Source organism: Myodes glareolus, chromosome 19, assembly GCF_982192425.1.
Source record: "Myodes glareolus chromosome 19, mMyoGla1.1, whole genome shotgun sequence".
Lineage (NCBI taxonomy): Eukaryota > Metazoa > Chordata > Mammalia > Rodentia > Cricetidae > Myodes > Myodes glareolus.
Window position 1 is genome coordinate 30862196 of NC_142044.1, and position 19178 is coordinate 30881373.

The following is a 19178-nucleotide window of genomic DNA, read 5'->3' on the forward strand; positions in this document are numbered from 1 at the left end:
GACAAATGTTACTGTAACAATATATTTTTTTCATTTTTTTCTATATACAAAATTTAGCCCCAAATGTATCATTGATCTACATATAAGTCTAAAACTTTTGTGATCTTGTACTAGAGGGAAAAAGTAGATATAACACTGAGGCATGATCCACAGAATTATAAACCGGTAATGAGATTTATCAACACTAAAAAACCTCTACTCTTTCAAGAGACAGCTTTCTGCTAAGAAATAACGGGTTACAGAAATGGCTCAGTGGTTAAGAGCAAGTACTGTTCCTTCACAGTACAGTTCTTAGACCTTTGTTGGACAGCTAACCACCACCTGTAACTTCAGATCTCTGCAGTCACCTGTGTGTGTGTGTATGGGTACACACAAATAGTTATTATATACACACAGGCAGGGGTGGGGGAAATGAGTAGGAAGACACAAATGACAGACTAACAAAAAATACCTGTAAGTCAAATATATTATATGATTATTTAGAACATAGGAAGAATCTTCAAAACTTAAGGGAACAAACCAATTATTTTACAAAAATGTATAAATAATTCAAACAGATGTTTCATAAAAGATATAGAATGGAAAATAAGCATGAAAAGATACCAAACTTTCTTGTGGTAAACTTATATTTATCAAACAAATTAGCCATTCTACTCCAAAGCATAAGCTCATATACATATAAAAACACATTCACGGACAGTCATGTAATCTTTACTTCTGAAAGTCAACAATTAAAAAACCCACAAGTCTATTAGCAGTTGAATGGATATACATTATTAGAAGATAGTATCTCTTGAAAAGAGTAGAGTTTTTTAATGTTGATAAATCTAGTTACCAGTTTATGATTCTCTTCATGCTTTTAGTTTTATGTTCACTTTCTTTAAAAAAACAAACTATTACCATACCCACAACAGAATACTAGTTAGCAATAAAGAAACAACCACTGATATATGAAGAAATACAGCATGAATAAATCTCAAAATAATCATGACACATAAAGAAGTTAGCACAAAAGAAGAAAGTGTAGTTTATGCCAAGACATACAAATAAATGCAAAGTGAAAGAAAACAAAGAGTGGTTGCCTAGGATATAAGCGAGGATTTAAATGAGGACCAGAAAATGAGTGAGATATGTTCAGTACCTTGAATCTGATGGTGGTTTCATGGGTGTAAACATGTCAAAGCTTATCAAATCTTACTTTTCAATTCATACAGTATAATATTTAAATGTTAATAAAGTTGTTTAAAGAAAAACAGACCTGAAGATGTATGTGGTGGTTTGTGTCTATAATCCCAGCATTCAGGAGGCTGAGTGAATAGGACTGCTGTGAATTTGAGGTCAGCCTAGAGTATAAAATGAGTTTCAAAACTGCATGGGCTATGGAGTGAGACTTTACCTCAAAACAAAACCAATAAACAATAGTACAAGAAAGAAAGTCGGGCAGTGGTGGTGCATGCCTTTAATCCCAGCAATTTGTAAGCAGAGTCACGTGGATCTCAGTGAGTTCAAGGCCAGCCTGGTCTATCAAGCAAGTTCCAGAACAGTCAGGACTGTTACAAAGAGAAACCTAGTCTTGAAACAAAACAAAACAAAAAAAGAAGAAGAAAGAAAAGACAGACCTGCCATGAGAATGAAGAATATCAAGTTACTAAAAATATATTCATAGCAAAAAGACACATAAAGGGTGGGTTAGTTCCTTTGGACACATGTACTAGCGATGACTTACAGACTGTTTCTCTCTCTTGAGTCAGCCTCTTTAATATAAAGAACAGTCATTAAATGTGGAACAATAAATACAAAAGTATGAAGTGGAAAAAATAAGGAGAAAAAACAAAACTGAAGCCCAAGACAGAAAGTCAACAAAAATGGAATTTCTTTAGACCATATTTATAGATAGTATTAGTTACTTTTCTATTGCTGTGATAAAACACCACAACCAAGTCATCTTTTAGAAGAAAGAATTTATTTTCCACTTCTGGTTTCAGAGAGCAAAGAGTCCATCACCATAACAGAGAAGAAGTATGGCAGCAAGAACCAGGCATGGCATCAGGAACAGCGAGAATGAACTGGAGACAATAGGAGGCTTTTAAACCTTAAATTCTGACCCGAGTGACATATGTCCTTCCGTGTGGACCAAGTATCTGTTTGACCATATGGGGAAACACCTCATTCATACTATCAAGCAGATCAAGGAAAAAATACGTGTACAGATTTGATCATTTCCAAGGAATAAGAAAGAAGTGCTGAAGCTGGGCAGTGGTGGCACACACCTTTAATCCCAGCACTTGAGAGGCTGAGGGAGGTGTATCTCTGTGAGTTCGAGCTACAGAATTAGTTCCAGGACAGGCCCCAAAGGTGCAAAGAAACCCTGTCTAGAACCCCACCCCCCGCAGCAAAAAAAAAAAAAAAAAAAGTGCTTAGAATTCACAGATTAAAATAAAGCATAACAACCCAAGTAACAAAGAACTAGCTCCTTTTGGTATTTATTTCCCCTGGTTGTAGGCTTCCTAGTTTCTTTCCATTCCCAACTCCCCTGTTCTTAAACACAGGCGCTTTCCAAATCTTTGTCTGCATTTAGGCTCACTTTGTGTCAGGACTAGAGGTCTCCCAGAGGCTTATGATTCCTTTTGAAAATGTGATGAATGTTAGAGGCCAGGACAATGAATAGTTATATAAAATTTCATGTCATTGTTTTAAAGGCTTTAAAAAACTCTCCTAAAAAAAAAAAAAAAAAAAGCCAGGCACAGTAGTAGTGGCACACATCTTTAATCTCAGAATCCTAGTCCTCAGGAGGCAGAGACAGGTATATCTCTATTCAAGGTCAGCGTGGTCCAAGAAGGAAGTTCCAGGCCAGCAAAGGCTACCTGGTGAGACCTTGTCTCAAACCAAACCAAAAAAACCAAACACAACCTCTCCTGACCCCTAGCCAAGTGTTTTCTTCCTCACTTCTCAGGTTAAGGAAACAGATTCTTTATAGAAATCCAAACTAGTTTGTCTTTGAAAGATCAAATGCAAAGTAAGGTGCACAAATAGCACAATGGGAAATTTGAAAACCATGAGTAAAATGAATATTAGTACTTCAAAATTTCTAGACACACTATATAAACAGCTCAACTGGATAGATTCCTACTTTATATAGTGACTTCTGACCTCAGGTTTATGAAGCATGCTTTAATAACCATTTTGGATCATCATATCCTGTTAAATACTTGTTCTGACAGGCTGGAGGGATGGATGGCTCAGTAGTTAAGAGCACTGGCTGCTCTCCCAGAGATCAGGGTTTGACAACTAATGCCCACATGGTATTTCACAACTGTCTGTAACTCTAATCCCAGGGCACCATACTCCCCCTCTTGCCTCTGCAAGCACTGCATGCACACATGCACACACACACACACACACACACAGAGAGAGAGAGAGAGAGAGAGAGAGAGAGAGAGAGAGAGAGAGAGAGAGACGCGCAACATGCACACACAAAATTTAAGAAATTAAAAAACAAATTTGTTTTTAAAGGTGATTTGAATGAGGACATAGCAACATGTCTAAAGATTTTTTTGGATTCTATGAGGTTCTGACAGTGAGTTGCTGACTACAGACCCAGGCTTCAAAACATACTCTATCATCCATACTCGAAGCAAGACTCCAAGTCAAGAAAGGTCCTCTAATTCAAAGAACCTTTCATAATACACACTCCTCTTCCTTACTTCCCAACAACCCACGAAAACTTATGGCACTTTCCAAGACTGCTTGCTCTTTTGGACAAAAGAGTCTCAGTGATGGCTCCTGACCCTTGAATGGTATCAGTACCACACTATCTAGGCTTAATATAGCAACAACTGACTCCTAAATCATGATGCCTTTGAACACAAATACTAATTTCTCATAAAACTTTTTCCTTTTAAGGACTGGCTTTAGCTCTGTTCCAGAATCCCATGTCCAAACCTTAGCTAAGGCATGATGGTTCCAATACAAGAGTGGGCAAGGGCCACTGGCAGAATTACAACCTAGAAAAGATGTACTTGAACACGGCCACAAACACCACAAATAAGCGCAATTTGTGTTGTCCACTGGTGCACCAGATTTGCCAGTTTCTAACACATTTTATAGATGCATTAAATTTACATTGGATGAATGATCTGTGATGAGAGGAGACTGAGACCTAAAATCAGACTATGATAAAGTACTACACCTACCAAAGGTTAACGTAATACAAAGTATTTTTTTTTCTGACTTGTCAACATTAAGAAAGTAAACCAGCATGTGAAAAGCACCATGGATAATGTGCTGGTTTACACAAAGTCAGTTGATGTCTTCAGGCAAATTGGAGGAAGCTTGATAAAAATAAATTCAGGTAGACTTTTATAATACCATATGAAATATCCTATACTTTCAAAGGATTAACTGACAAGTGAAATAGAGAAAAATTAGATTAAAGCAGCTCACACATGAAGAGGCAACATTTTAGTTGACCATAAGCTCAATATGATCAAAGGGTAATACTGTTGCCAAAAAAATGTAATGCAAATTTCAAGCTGCATTCATACAAGTACAAGCGCCAAATAATAGGTTCGTTGTATTCTGTAATAAGTCATACCACATCTGAAGTAGTCAGTTCAGTATTGGCCTCTGTATTTTAAGAGGTACAATGACAAAAAGACTTTGTCATGAGTTGAGAAATGTGAACAGGGGAAGGTCTGTAAATTATGTCCATGAAGCCTGAAAATTAGGGCTTCCCTCCCACTTAGTCTGGCAAAAAAAAAAAAAAAAAGAAAAAAAAGAAAAAAAAAGAAAAGAAAGAAAGACCACCACCACCACCACCAAAAACCACAAGTAGGATGTAACATTTATTTTCAAATACTCTTCATATTTACTGTATGTAAAGTTTCAAATACATAGCGCCAGTTTGTTAAGGACCAGTAGTGAAAGTTAGAGGGGAATTAGCTCTCAATGAGATGCAACCACTATTATTGAGAAATCTCAAAGTAAGGAAGCACAAAACTACTACTAAGGAGACTATACCCATGTTGGATCCTACTTGAGGCACTGCAAAATTTCTAAACAGTACTGGTCTTTTCTAATTAAACACAAACAAGAACAGCAGCATCAAGGAACAAGAACTGAGCTAAGAAGTAAACCACAAAACTGTCTGGCCTTACAAACATGCACAGACATGCTATTGAAGGAAAAGGAAATTTTAAGGCTAGATAACATTTAACACAAACAGTATCTTGGATTTTACAGAGGAAATGGGTTTAGTAAAAATTTTATTTATTCTAGAAGTGTTTTCTCCCTTAGTATGATCTAATGTCTATCATTGACAGAAAATGCTCAAAATGACCACTGAGAAAAAATGCTGACATTAAAAATTTATTCAAACCACAAGACTGTATTAATGTAGTGATCAATTTGCATAAGCATTAAAAATTCTTGTGATAAACTATTACACAGCATGTCCCTGTCATTAAAAAAAAAAAAGCACCACTTACTGGTGCTTTTGTCTTCTTATACTATTCAAATTCTAACATCTTCTAGTCTATATATATTTTCTATATATTCAAGTCTCTGGTAGGTCATGAACAATGCATAAAGACCGGGTACCTTATTTTCAACACACTTAGCTAGCACAAAAAATGCTAATTTGTTTTTAATTTGTATCCAAAATGTGAATATCTATCAGGATATCACAGAATCCACTCCTGACAAATTATTAATGCGCTACCTGCTTTATTTCACTACAAGTACAAATCCTTAAAAAAGTTCTTTTCAAAACTCAGTTTTCTCACTTATAAAACCAAATGTGCCTATATTTTTTTTCTGGAACAAAAAAACAAAACAAAGTCAAAACAAAGAAATAAAAAAAATTTGAGAAGCTATATACTTACATTCTACTGTCTTCTGAAAGTTTAGGACCTACTTGGTATGCAGTCAAACTTATTTAAGAACTTGCCACTGCAAGATACCAGCACTAAGAAGGGGAAGTGGACACAAATTCCCACCCCTAACCAAAAAGCTATTGTAATTGATACCTGTTAGGAAAGGGAAAATCAATGTTTGTTTCCAATGGACGGACACTGTCAGTCAACTACACTCTAGGGAAGGACTCGTGCCCAGGAGCAGCTGACCAACACAACACAGAGTTCATGATTTGGTTTTGTTTCTATGTGTGCACTTCTGTTTTGTTATTTCTTCTTATTGATTTTCTTTTCTTTCAGTTTGTTTTGATTTTTGTTTCTCCTGCTTTTTTGAGAATGAGAAAAAAAATACAAAGTTTGGTGGGAAGACTGGGGGGAATAGGGGAGAGGATGAAATAGGATCAAAACATATTGTATGAAAAAATTATAATTAACCAAACAACTTGTCTCCTACACTCACAACTTTTTTCCATCCTTTCTGTGGGTTCTACAAAGAACTATACAGGTCAAGCTGCAGCAAACAGGACAACACAGTTTCAAATCCTCTATGTCAATCCATCTAACAGGAATAGTCTATAGTCTGCTAAAGGGGGAGAAATAAGTCAGTGAAGAGCTCTGCTTTGGATATGGTAAAATGGGGTCTGTTTAAAGACAAGATAACAAAAGTAGTACGTGCCCCTCCACACATATATCTTATTTTCAAGGAGTATGTTCCAAGACTCTGAGTGGATACCGACATAAAACGACTGCATCTTATATACACTATGTTATCCTCTCCGCATTTATACCAATGATGTTTAATTTATAGATTAGTGACAGTAAAGATTAATGGTAAAAACTAATAATGATAGCAATACTTGATAATAAAATTTTATGAAGGTAGTCTCACAGAGTATCTTTTTTGTGCTGTACTATTCTTTTTTTATCCTGTGATTAGAGATCACACAATGACTATGGAACAATATGGAGTAAGTGATAGTACCTGGCTAAAAGTACTGCAGTAGTAGATAGGTGACTGGACAGCCACACTGAATAGGCAGCAGAGACAGCACAGATACTCTGGCTGGATGAAAGGATGATCACACACTACTTGGGACTGAGTAAGACTTTATTATGCTACAGAATGGCACATAACTTAAAACTTATGGATTGTCTATTTCTGGAATTTTCAACTTAAGATTTTCAAACTGTAGCTAACTATGGAAAACTAAAAGTAAAACCTTGGATGGGGAACTACTTTAAAATGATTGTAGTTATGGTACGATTCTTTATATCATGCTTAACATGAAATAATTCATACATACTCTTCACAAATAAAGTTAATATTTTTATCTTCATTTTACAATTGAGAAGAAGAAATGATAAATAACTTGCCTATATCACATAGCTAATGATAAGTAGGGGGAGACTTGAATTTAGATGGATTGCTGCAGGGCCCCTTTTTAAGAATGAATTATGTGTGTGGATATTATATACCTTGACACTTGAATTCCCTTTCGAGCCTGTTAGCTTTAGTCACATATGAAGAACTATCTCAGCAGCAGCTAACCAATATAGAATTATTGAAGTGCTTTCACAATCAAATTTTAAGATAAGATGACCTAATCTAGGACAGCTCAGAAACCCCTAGCACTTAATCAAATCTATTTTTTCCAAATAATATATCTCTTGGCTTTATTAGACTTTTTAAGTACAAGTAAGTGCCTTCTTTACATTTAGCATAATGCCTGACACTTGCAAATTCCTTTGCACAGACTCAATGTGTAGGATGTTTTATTCACATGAGTATACATTAAAGCAATTCCACTACCCTCAAATTCTGAATATAATCATTCAATAGATATATACTAAATGAATAGATATATACTAAATGAATATCAAGTAGTATGGAGAAAAGGTATACTGGATGGTCTATCCACTTGAGAAGTCACAGTTATAAAATGTTAAGAAGTATTTTTCTAGAGATATATAAAGAAGTTCCAAAGGATCAGAAGATAATCTAGCTAACTGTGGATGGTGGCAATTTGATTTGCAAAGGCATAGGTGCTTTTTCTCCCCTTCAGAGAGTAGAAAACATTTTGTGTAGGACTAGAATGCAGAGTTTACATGGAAAAGAAGTAACAGTGAATAAGAGATGATAAATGAAACAGGAGCTAGATAAAGAAAAGCCTTTATTAACAATGAAACCCACTGGTTAGACTAAAAAATACATTATAAAGCACAGTGCAATTTTAGAAGACAAAAAACAAAGAGCAGGACAAATATCTAGGTTTCTTTACTTCATGCCTTCCATGAAGTCTAACTTCTTAGGTACCAAGAGTCATTCTAGTAATGAATTCTAGTTTTCATACAGAACTAGGTACATACAGTATATCTAACACTGTATCTTTAAGATTAATGACAAAATGTATAATACACAAAAAGAAAATAAAGATTAGTCTCATACTTATTAGTACTTTTATTCACTTGCGTGAACATTACAATTTAAGTGATGACAGTTTCTAATCTGAAAATGAGAGTTTAAAGTTGGGGAAATACCAGTGTTTTTACAGCCACAAAACTGGTGCCACCCAGAGAATATGATAACAGTTACTAAGTTCTTTTCAAGATTAGTCAATGAGTTTTTATAAACAATTATTTTATATCTAGAGACCTATAGCTTGCATTTATTCTTTCACCTTACAAAATCTCTAATTCTAAGTGTGATCAGTAAAAAACCACCAGTCACTGACACAAGAAATAAATGCTTCTCATTTTTCTTGTAATTCCTATCAATAACATTTTTCTCATAATTCCTATCAATAACATTTAAAACTTCCTGAAGATAACCCATGCCTAACAATTCACCATTATTTACTCTATAGTAAGGAAGGTTTTACGTTACAGTCCCAGAGAAAACATATATTCCGACACATTTAACATTTTACATCAAAACAATTAAACTCATCGGGACAATCTAATACAGTTCCTACCAACTTTTTTCTCTCCCCTTGATTTCCTTCATTCCTAGAACTAACATTTGTGGGAAAAATAAGCAAACAGTCTAAGATCTTTTTTAAAGGTTCTCATACTTTATAAATAATAGGCTATAATTAAACATTAAAAAACAATGTTTACCATATAATAAGAATTACAGAACACATCTCCAGTTTTTGTTTCCTCCAGATAAAACAATAAATAAGCGCGCTAGACTACTGGATCATGTGCTGAAAGTTCTTCTGGAGTATGTGACGAATAGCTTGCACAGCCAGTGAAAGGAGACAGAAGCACAGGGAATGAATTAAATCCTTTAGTACATCACCTGAGCAACGATTACAATATTACTGTATTATACTACAACATAATTTCTGAACTGTTCCATTTTCTGTAGGTTATAACGAAACTACAAAATTCCATATAGGAGACTGGCACACAGGTTTATTAAACATTTTATGCTTAGGGAGTCTCGCAAGTATTAATCAAATGTCTTAGTTTATATAACTTAGACACATACAGAGAGAGAGAGAGAGAGAGAGAGAGAGATGCATAGCCTTAATCAGAAATAATACAAATGTTATCAAAACATCATAACAAAAATATCTTAGTATTGACTAAGTAGATCATTTCTGGGCACACTCCAGACTCCCTAACGTGAAGAGAGAGAGAGAGAGAGAGAGAGAGAGAGAGAGAGAGAGAGAGAGAGAGAGGATTCCCTTATAAATTTTATAAATTTATTTGTAATAAAGATAACTTTCTACATTGCAGTAAAAAGAAATTACCTCACATATTCCAATGGATTATCTATTTTAGGCAAACAGCTTAATAAATTAATCTTTTCTACTTCCTACAAATATAAAAGCCTGAGGACTAACATAATCATCAAGGACAAAATAATTTGTTCTTTAGGAAAAGTTTCTGTTTATGAATCAAACTCAAGCATATTTTGAAAACAGAACCACAGAACCAGAATACAAAAATCCCTCATACGTAAAATTAAAAACAAAGTGATATTGGCTTCACACCCTAAACATTCAACTAGGTTTCAAAGAAAATTTATCCCTTTAAGCTCTTCTGAAAATCATTCTGCAGACAAAATTTATCTGAAGATAAATTTGTATTTTCCCTTGGTTTGTGTAACTTGCAATAACCTTACAATTTAGAATATTTTCTGAATAAATTATATTAATACTTAAAACTGAAACCATCTTCCAGAGGGAATGACTGGGAGAAAAATCAAGAAGAAAACTGTTCTTTTCAAATAACTTTCTACTGATATTATAGACAGATGACCTGAGGAGTGGAGTCTGGAAATATAAACATTTACTAGTGAAAGAAACTTGTTAGGTGACAGAAAATACAGTTTACACAATTACTCATGACAATACCTCTGAACTGTTAGACTTCTGGAGAGCATAAAGAAACTGAAAAATTCTGTACAGAGGATTGTTCCACAGGTTTATATAAAACATTTTATCCTTAGGAAGCCTAGCAAGTATTATTCAACTATTTGAGGTTACATCAGTTGTTTTGAACCTTTGATTACATTTTCCAGAAAAGTACACCAGGAAGTTGAAAAATTATGTGACATTTAAAAAGTGACACTGAATTAAATGATTCAATTGAAAACATAAATCAGTCTTAATTTCTAATTAAAATTTCTAATCATTACTGTTATTCTCATACATCCTGGCACAAACATTTTTTAAATGAAGCAATATTCTTATTTGCCTGTATTAAAAAAATGCTCACACTAATCATAAATTCAATATAATATTTTATCTCATTATTTTCTGAAATTAATTATCCTTTGAGATAGTCCTCTGAGATTTTAACAAAAGGGAAAATATTTCTTTTAATACCATATATTCTTCAATCTTCATTTTAGCCATTTGTTCAGCTGAGAAATTAAGAATCTGTATTTATAAAAAAACAACAATGGTGTATCATTCTAGTTGTACCTTCAATCTTTATAATATTCAACGACGCTAAAAGGAATAAAATTGTGCCTGGTATCCCAAAGTTGAGCTGGGGATTCAAATGTAGTATTACAAGAATTTACTTTCTGATGCATATACAGAAACAAGATACTCAGTGCTCTTAAAGCACTTTTACTTTGAGCATAAGCCTATATTTAGTTTACTCTTCAATTTCCTTCTAGTAAGAGCTCTCTAAGATTGTAGAGTGAAGAGGTGTCACATCCATGCCAGAACACACAGTGTAAGGTAAATGGAGTTACCTTGAGTGAAGTTTATGGCTACTTCCTTCTTTTGCAGCTTTTCCCAACATAAAACCTGAAAGTCAAATCTAGCCAGATTAGTTCTTTTACATTTGATACCAAAGTAAAATCATATCAGAATTAAACTTCCCATGCTGTATTACATTCCAAACCAATGCAAGGCACTAATACAAAGGAGAAAAGAAGGAAAAACACTCCCTAAAAATTTAAAAATGGCTTAGGAAAATCAAGCCTCTAATTCTGAAGAATTTGCACCCAGGGAAAATTTCAAGGTTACGATTTTTACTGAGCGTAGACCTTAGACTAAATCTATTTGTTTTGACTTTGCTGATGTCTGGGTATAACCACTTGTTGGCTTCTGCTGCAGGACCCACCTCCTAGTGAGAGTCTGACCACAAGGTGCTTACAGTAACTAAATTACCTGGGGTGATATTCCTATCAAATCTGTGATAAAATTTTACTCAATAGTGAAACCATTTTAACTAGGTTTCAATGTACTCCTTAAATGGTACAGCATAAATCAGAGGACAAATTTTCCACTCTTTAATTGATGCACAAAAATATGGGGCAACGAAATGAACTTTGTCCCCAGGTAATCTGGGACAGCTATGGTTCAAAAGAAACATTCATAGGCCCCTACAGATGCCAAAAGTGTCTTACTAAATTGTGCATCAAAGAAATTTCTTAAGTCAAACCACATTTATTAAGTCCTATTTAAAGAGATTCGAAGGTACCCTGTTCTGTAAAATTCTCATTGAACTAACCACTAATTAACTTGTTTTGTAACTTTAAACTTTAAAATACAAAATTTATTAAAGTGGAGGCCAGCTGCTCTCCTTAGCCGAAACAAAACACCACAAAAACCCCACAAAACCCACCTCATTCCAACATTACTATTTTTCTCCTTATTTCCCCTCAAAGCAAGCTCTAAAAATGTTAGCTCCCGCAACCTGTGTAGTAGAATATGTAAGCAACACTAGCAAATATGAAAAATAATTAGTGTTTTTAGAGTATAAACATAAATGTACTTTATAACAAGGGTTAATGAGTTGCTTTACTTTTGGCACTGTTCACGATAAAATACTCAATAAAATGATTTTAAAAAATGGAGACATGAATATCTCAAGTTACTTCCCCATGAGTCCTTATCACATGGAATAAAATTAAAACGACCAAGACCTGTTTATTTTCATAAACACATGACCTCTGTGATGTCAGCAAGGTCAATAAACCCACGTGAAGGGTTATGCTGAGTAAGTGCTGATTTGCTCATTTCTACAGTTCCCTTTAAGAAAAGGCAGGAAAAACAAACTATTTATTTATTACAGAAACTGTTTGGAGGTGTTGCAATGACTCACAATCCAACTACAAGATCTGTTGTCAGGAATGGCCAGTGGAAGTAAGATTAAGAACAGGTACAAAAGTGACTGCTTAGGAATAAGGAACAAGATCTGCAACTAACCTTCCCTTCCACTGAGAACCTCCAGTACTGGGCTCCATGCCACAGGGACTCAATTTCAGAGTGAGTGTTCTCAGCCAAGAGAACTTTTTCAAAGTGATAAATAATCAAATATCCAAAATCAACAGGGAAAGCATTCACGTATCAGAAATGGTCAGGGTGAAACTCAGACTTGGCTTTTTCAAGCCTTTCAAACTGACATCAAATTTACAGATTGCTCTGGTGTCCTAGGCGTCCCCGCACTGACAACCATTACACCTTTCACAAACTGGGGAGCCTTCTCGGATTCGATTTAAATTTTAAAACACTAACACCTGCTCCATTGCTTTCTGCTGTGGGGAAGAGGGATCTCTAGCAATCTGAACACAGCACACTGGAAATTTCCAAACTTCCAAATAAAGACACAGCAGGTCGGAGCGGTGCTGGAAATCGCAATGCGATTTCATGGAGAGCAGTTCACGTAGACAATTCGCTTTAATGTCTGATAAGGAGGCGGGATCCACGCGGATATTATGATCCTGCTAAACTAAAAAGAAGGCGGGGGGCGGGGGTGTCAGGAGAAACTCCGGGTTGGCGACCGACAGTCCGCAAAGACCTGGGCTGGAACATTCTACGGAGTTACTCTGAGGGAAGCTGTACACTGGTGGGTGGCACTGGGTCAACGTGATTACTTAACCTTGTCAGCCAAAACTTAACTCCGCTTTGGCCGGCACCAAAGCTCTTAACCAACGACTGGTGCTAGATACCAAGTACGTCGCTGCCCTTCTCTTTCCCTCCCGGGAACGTGGAGCCTGTCACCTGAAACTTCACACAAGCGCTCCCGTGTTTCGGGGCTTTTGCAAAATTTATTTTTAAAGTGCAACCGGCACGAATCAGTTGGCGGCGGCGTGAGCGAGGGAGAGATTAACCTATTTCCTGCACACACAGGAAAAGAACTCATGACAATTCAAGCAGTTCCCTGTCTCCCAAGTAACTTTTTGGTAACCATTTGTCCTAAAATAATCAGAAGAAATAAACACTGAGCACTGGCATGGCAACCACCGGCAGGCGTACCGGGTCCCCTACAGGCGGGGTTCCCGGGTCTCGGTCCCGGTCCAGTCCTGAGCTGCGGGGCCCCCCAGCCCCGCATCCTGGCCGCGCGCGACTTTGGCGGGGAAATGCACTTGGCCGGGCCGGAGGGGCGGGCGGCTCGGCGCGGGCCGGAGTTTCCGAAGTGTCCCGAGTCCTTCCCGTGGCCTCGGCGACTCCCGGCTGCGGCCGCCCGGGGGCCCACCAGCCCCAGGGCCGCGGGCTGAGGCGCTGCCAAGCCTGAGGGGCGGCGCCGCCCCCCGCCGGCCGAGCGCCTGTCAGCCGCGCCGCCGAGGCCGCGCCTCGCCCCGCACGCGCCCTGCGCCCGCCGCACTCACCTGGCCGCTCGCACCGGCCGGCCGCGCGAGGCCGGGAGACGCGCGACGAGAGAGAGGCCGCCGCCCGTCGCCGGCCCGCCCGCCCGCTCGCTCGCTCACTCGCCCGCGGAGTCCACCTCCCGCCCGCGCGCGCCCGGATCCGCCGGGGAGGGGGTCGCGAGCACGCGCGGGCGAGGGGCGCGGGCGGCGGCCGCAGGGGGAAGCCGGCTCGGCCGCGTCAGTCATGGCGCGCGGTGCGGCGCGGCGCGGCCGCCGCTCGCTGCGTTCTCTCCGTTCGCTCGCCTTTAGTTTGACCTTTCCTTCCAGTGTGTCTGAGGAGAGCGGCTCGTGCGCGCGCGTGTGCATGGCTCTGTGTGTGAGTGTGTGTGTGTGTGTGTGTGTTGTGTGTGTGCGCGCGCGCGTGTGGGAAGGGGCCGGGTTCGTTCCCGACGCCTGACGTCACTACCATGGCAACGGCAGCCTCCACCCCTTTCTTCCCGCTTCCTGTACCCGCCCCCTCGGCACGTTCCGAGGCCGGGGCTCACGTGCTCATTTAATGCGCGTGCGCACGCACCCTCGGCGTGTTCCGCTGAGTGTAGCGGGGCCGCCTGGAAACTCCTCCTTCCCCTCTCCCGCCCACCGGAATTGGGCCAATCCGAAGAGGAGGATCTAGGGGCGGGCGCACTGGGTTGCTAGGCTGTGTGAAAAATACCCCGAGGTCGCGCGAAAATTGTCCCGCAGTCACTGCGCATGCCTGGGGAAAGGGGCGTGTGTGCCCGAGTTGGCTGAGTTGGGGGAGGTTATTCAGATAGTTGAGAGGGAAAGGCTGGAATTCCATCCACCTTAGGACAGGTCAGTGGGTGTGGAACTGGGACCGCGAGGCCACCTTAGAGTCGTCTGCTTCTGCTCCATTTCCTTGCGTGACCGTGGGAATGCAAGTTAAACACTCTGAACTAAATGTCCCTGCTAAAATGGGATTCTAGGAAAATCTGCTGCATGATGTTCGTTAGGACTAAACGTGCAAAATGACTCACCTGGTGCCTCCTCGTAATAAACATCTAACTGCCGCTATGGAGTGCACGACTTAAGAATTTTGCCAGTGGGGACAAAGGGTTTTTTGAGACAGAGTCTCACTTTGTAGCTTTCTCTGTTCTGAAACTTGCAATGTAGATCAGGCTACCCTGGAACTCAAGAGCTGTGCCTGTTGGTATTAAAAGCAAGTATCACCTTCCCCCAGAGCGACACAAGACTTCTGATAAGACATTAAATGACTTTGGAGGCCAATTCCTGTTAGAGATAGCCTTCAAGTTCTAACGTGGCCTCTGAGACCTTTCTTTAGGCAGAGGAGAATGAACCATTGCCGGAAGCTAGCCTCCCGCTTTAAAATCTTCCCTGTGACTGTGGGGTCACTTTATAATCTTACCTCTTCTTGGCCCTGCAGATGTTTAGAATTCTGAATGTAAGGGCAGGACAGCTAAGGATTCCTTTGTGGGGGTGAGGGACACTTCCGTTGCTCCCACAAAATCAATAAAATTGTCCTTTCCTCAAGGTTTGTAAATTTACTGTAAGCTTTCTTTAAAGGTGCTTCTTAAATGTCTAGTTGGTATATGACGAAAAGGTAATTCAGTTAACCAATATTTTCCAGTGGTTAGGTGGGCAAGAAGGCCTCCCAATCATGCAGGCATATCAAATCTGAAAAAGAAGTCTCCTTAGAATTCAGGTAGGTTGGTTACCTCCTCGGTCCTCAAACCTCCGATCAAACCGTTTAAGTTACCTCTTAATCACGCTCTGCCTCCCAGCTTCTCTTGGCTATCGCAGCGCCATTTCTACAGTTGAGACGTCTGTCTTGTAACCCCAAACCTAAACGTAGCCTTGATAGCATTATCCAAGCTCCCCAGATACACTCTGGAGTTTTCCACTTCCTTCTAAGAGTAGTAGTATTTATGTACCCTTTCCAAATTCCCTAAAGGTTGCTGAAATGACTCAGTTGGAATGCATCAGTCTCTTTTCCAGGGTAGCTTTCTTTGGACACAGTTGCTCACACACTTTGTATTCTACCACCTGCAAAAAGGGTCACTGTGAACATCCATGTATGGTGCAGTATATTCCTTAATACCCATTTTAAAAAAAAAAAAAACTTACATCATTTGCCTTCCTCCTTCATGTATAAAACTGCAATGGAAGGTACATGTCCAGTTCAACCTGGCTATATCCTGCCTGTTCTTCATACCACACACACAGAACCACTTAAGCAACTACCTAGCAAACTACTGGCTAGGCTCCCTACCTATAAGGTTCTCAGAAGCAGACTTGACCAAAGGCATATGACAAGTTAAGATGCCCAATAAATCTTTGACTACTCTCAAAAGTAACAGAGATTTTGAGGTTACCCTCGTGCAGTAGAAAAAAGTTCTGGCAGAAGCACAAATTCCTGGGCAGAACAAGTAATAAGGGGACTGGTGAGGATTAGCTGCGTCTGTAGCCTGGGATTCGTAGATGTTGTTAAGGATGAAACAGACAGTAGGCAAAACGCCCAGGGTCTGTGAGTGGTGTTGCTCCCTGGAAAGAACTTATGTGCAAGGGAAAATGCCTACATCAGTCAGAGTTTGTTTATGTTGGCCTGGTAGCACCTGTCCCTGCATCTGATTTGGCACAGTGATCTGAAGTCCAATGGCATTCTTGTGTCTGCTATTGTGTTCCATCAATACGCTGTTTACTCTGTTGATAAATCCTCCCTAAACTGAGTCCTCTTATTGCTCATTGTGCTCTTGGAACTGCCAGGCACACAACAGAATAACCTCAGAGTCGTTCTCAGTTTCTCCTATATCCATTCAGTCCTTGGCATCTGCTAAAAGTATTCCTTTCTGTGGTAGAGATCAACCATGAACTGTCTATCCCAGTCAGTGCTCATTGTCATGATATGAGCCTTCTTCCTTCTTTGAGACTCTACCCCAGTCTTCTAACTGGTCATTGTATCTTGCCTTGGGACCATTCAGTCCCAAATTGTGCTTGTACTCCAGACTCCAAAGACCATTCTGAAAGCCGAAAATAGCACATATTATCAGCCAGCTCAAATGTCCTCAGGATTCCTACCCACTTATTCACTAAACTTCTTGTATGGTTTTTGAGGCTGTTTTTCTCAACCATGTCTCCCACTCCTTCTGCCAGGGTTGTTTGGTTCTATTGATGCTAAAAGTATTCAGATTCGTCTATGTATCATGTTCTTTGCAAAAAGGAACACCTGCCTAGTGTTCTCTGCTCTTGTCCCTCTACCAGGGTAACCTTATCTGTTACTTTTAAGTGTACCTGGAAGTCTTTTCTCTGTCCCATCCAGTCCTGCAGGATTGGTTTCTCTCCCGCTTGCTTGTCCTTGCAGCTACTTCTAAAATAATCATTCAGAGAATTAATTATAATTGTTTGGCCAATGGCTCAGGCTTTTTACTGGCTAGCTCTACATATAAATTAACCCATTTCTAATAATCCGTGTATCATCACATTCCCTGTGGCTTACGGGTAATGCTCTGGCGTCATACTCCTTCAGCAACTGTTGGTGTCTCCCGGACTCCACCTTCTTTCTTTCTGTCTGTCATTTTGGATTTCCCGCCTAGCTATATTCTGCCCTGCCATAGGCCAAAGCAACTTCTTTATTAACCAATGGTAATAAACACATATTCACAGCATAAAAGAGTTGTCCTTCTGGGGTTACTTCTTTTGTAAACAACTTGTATATTTTTAGATCTTTTCCTCTGTACCAGAATATGAGAATTTAGAGATTGTGGGTCTTTGGTCACCTCATTCATGTACCTCTGACATGTACATGAATGTGTGTATGCACCTCTGGCACCAACTGACTACTTGATACATAATACACATTTCATAATTGTGTATTGAATAAATTAATGTATTGAACCTTGTACTGTCTAGACAACGAGGAAGATGAAATGTTAATTGAGAAATTGCCCCCAACAGATTGGCCTATGGGCGTGTGTGTGGGTTAAACAAAAACAAAGTATTTTATTGTTCTTCACCAAGCTATGTCTGGTATTAGATGAGTAATCAACAGATAATACATGAAAGAACGAGTTAGAATTAAATTCTATAAGCCTGCCGTGTATCAAGAAGTACCATAGGATTTTATTACTGTGACTAGATGCCATGACCACAGCAACTCTTTTTTTAGATCTATCTATTTGTTTATTTGGTTTTTTTGAGACAAGGTTTCTTTGTGTAGCTTTGGAGCCTGTCCTAGAACTTGCTCTGTAGACCAGGCTGGCCTTGAACACACAGAGATCTGTCTGCCTCTGCTTCCTGAGAGCTGGGATAAAGGCGTGAGCCACCAACACCTGGCAACACAGTAGCTCTTATAGAGGAAAACGTTTAATTAGGGTGGTTTGCTTACAGTTGAGAGGTTTAGTCCATTATTGTCTTGGCAGGATGCATGGTGGCATACAGGCAGACATGGCGAGAGTTCTGCATCCGAATCCAAAGGCAGCAGCAGGGAAGAGCAGGCACTGGGCCTTACTTTAGCTTCTGAAATCTCAAAGCCCATCCTCAACAACACACTTCCTCCAACAAGGCCACACCTCCTATGGGCCTCTGCGGACTATTTTCCAAACCACCACGGGGAGTAAACACTTCTGTGGGGTAACTCGGTCTCCACCACCCTTCTGCAGTAGGCAGTGCTATCCTCATTCTGCAGATAGGGGAATCAATGAGAGGGGGAAGTGATTGGGCCATAGTCTTGCTTGATTGCGGGAAAGGCAGGGTTTGATTCCGGAAACAGGCCTTCATGTGCGACGCAGTGTTGCTGCCTCCCTGTACTGCACTGGTAGTGGTGATGATGACCTCTCTCCCATTTCCTCTTTCTCTTGCCTGTTTTGTCATAGCCGAAAGCTCTCTCCGTGTTTTTAGAGAAATTCCTGCTCTCCTGCCAGCATGACGAGAACTGATTGCTTCACACATGATGAATATGTACAAGTCAAGCTAAATGCCTTCTCTCTTTAGAGTCATTTATCTGTAATTGGGTTTAAATTCTAGTTTTCAGGCCAGGCATGGAGGCGCACGCCTTTAGCACTGGGAGACAGAGGTAGGTAGCTCTCTGTGAGTTTGGGGCCAGCCAGGGCTATGTAATGAGACCTTGTCTTAATAAGTAAAATTACACAGTTTTAGAAAAATAGATGTGGAGCTTGTAAGGACCTGAAGGACCT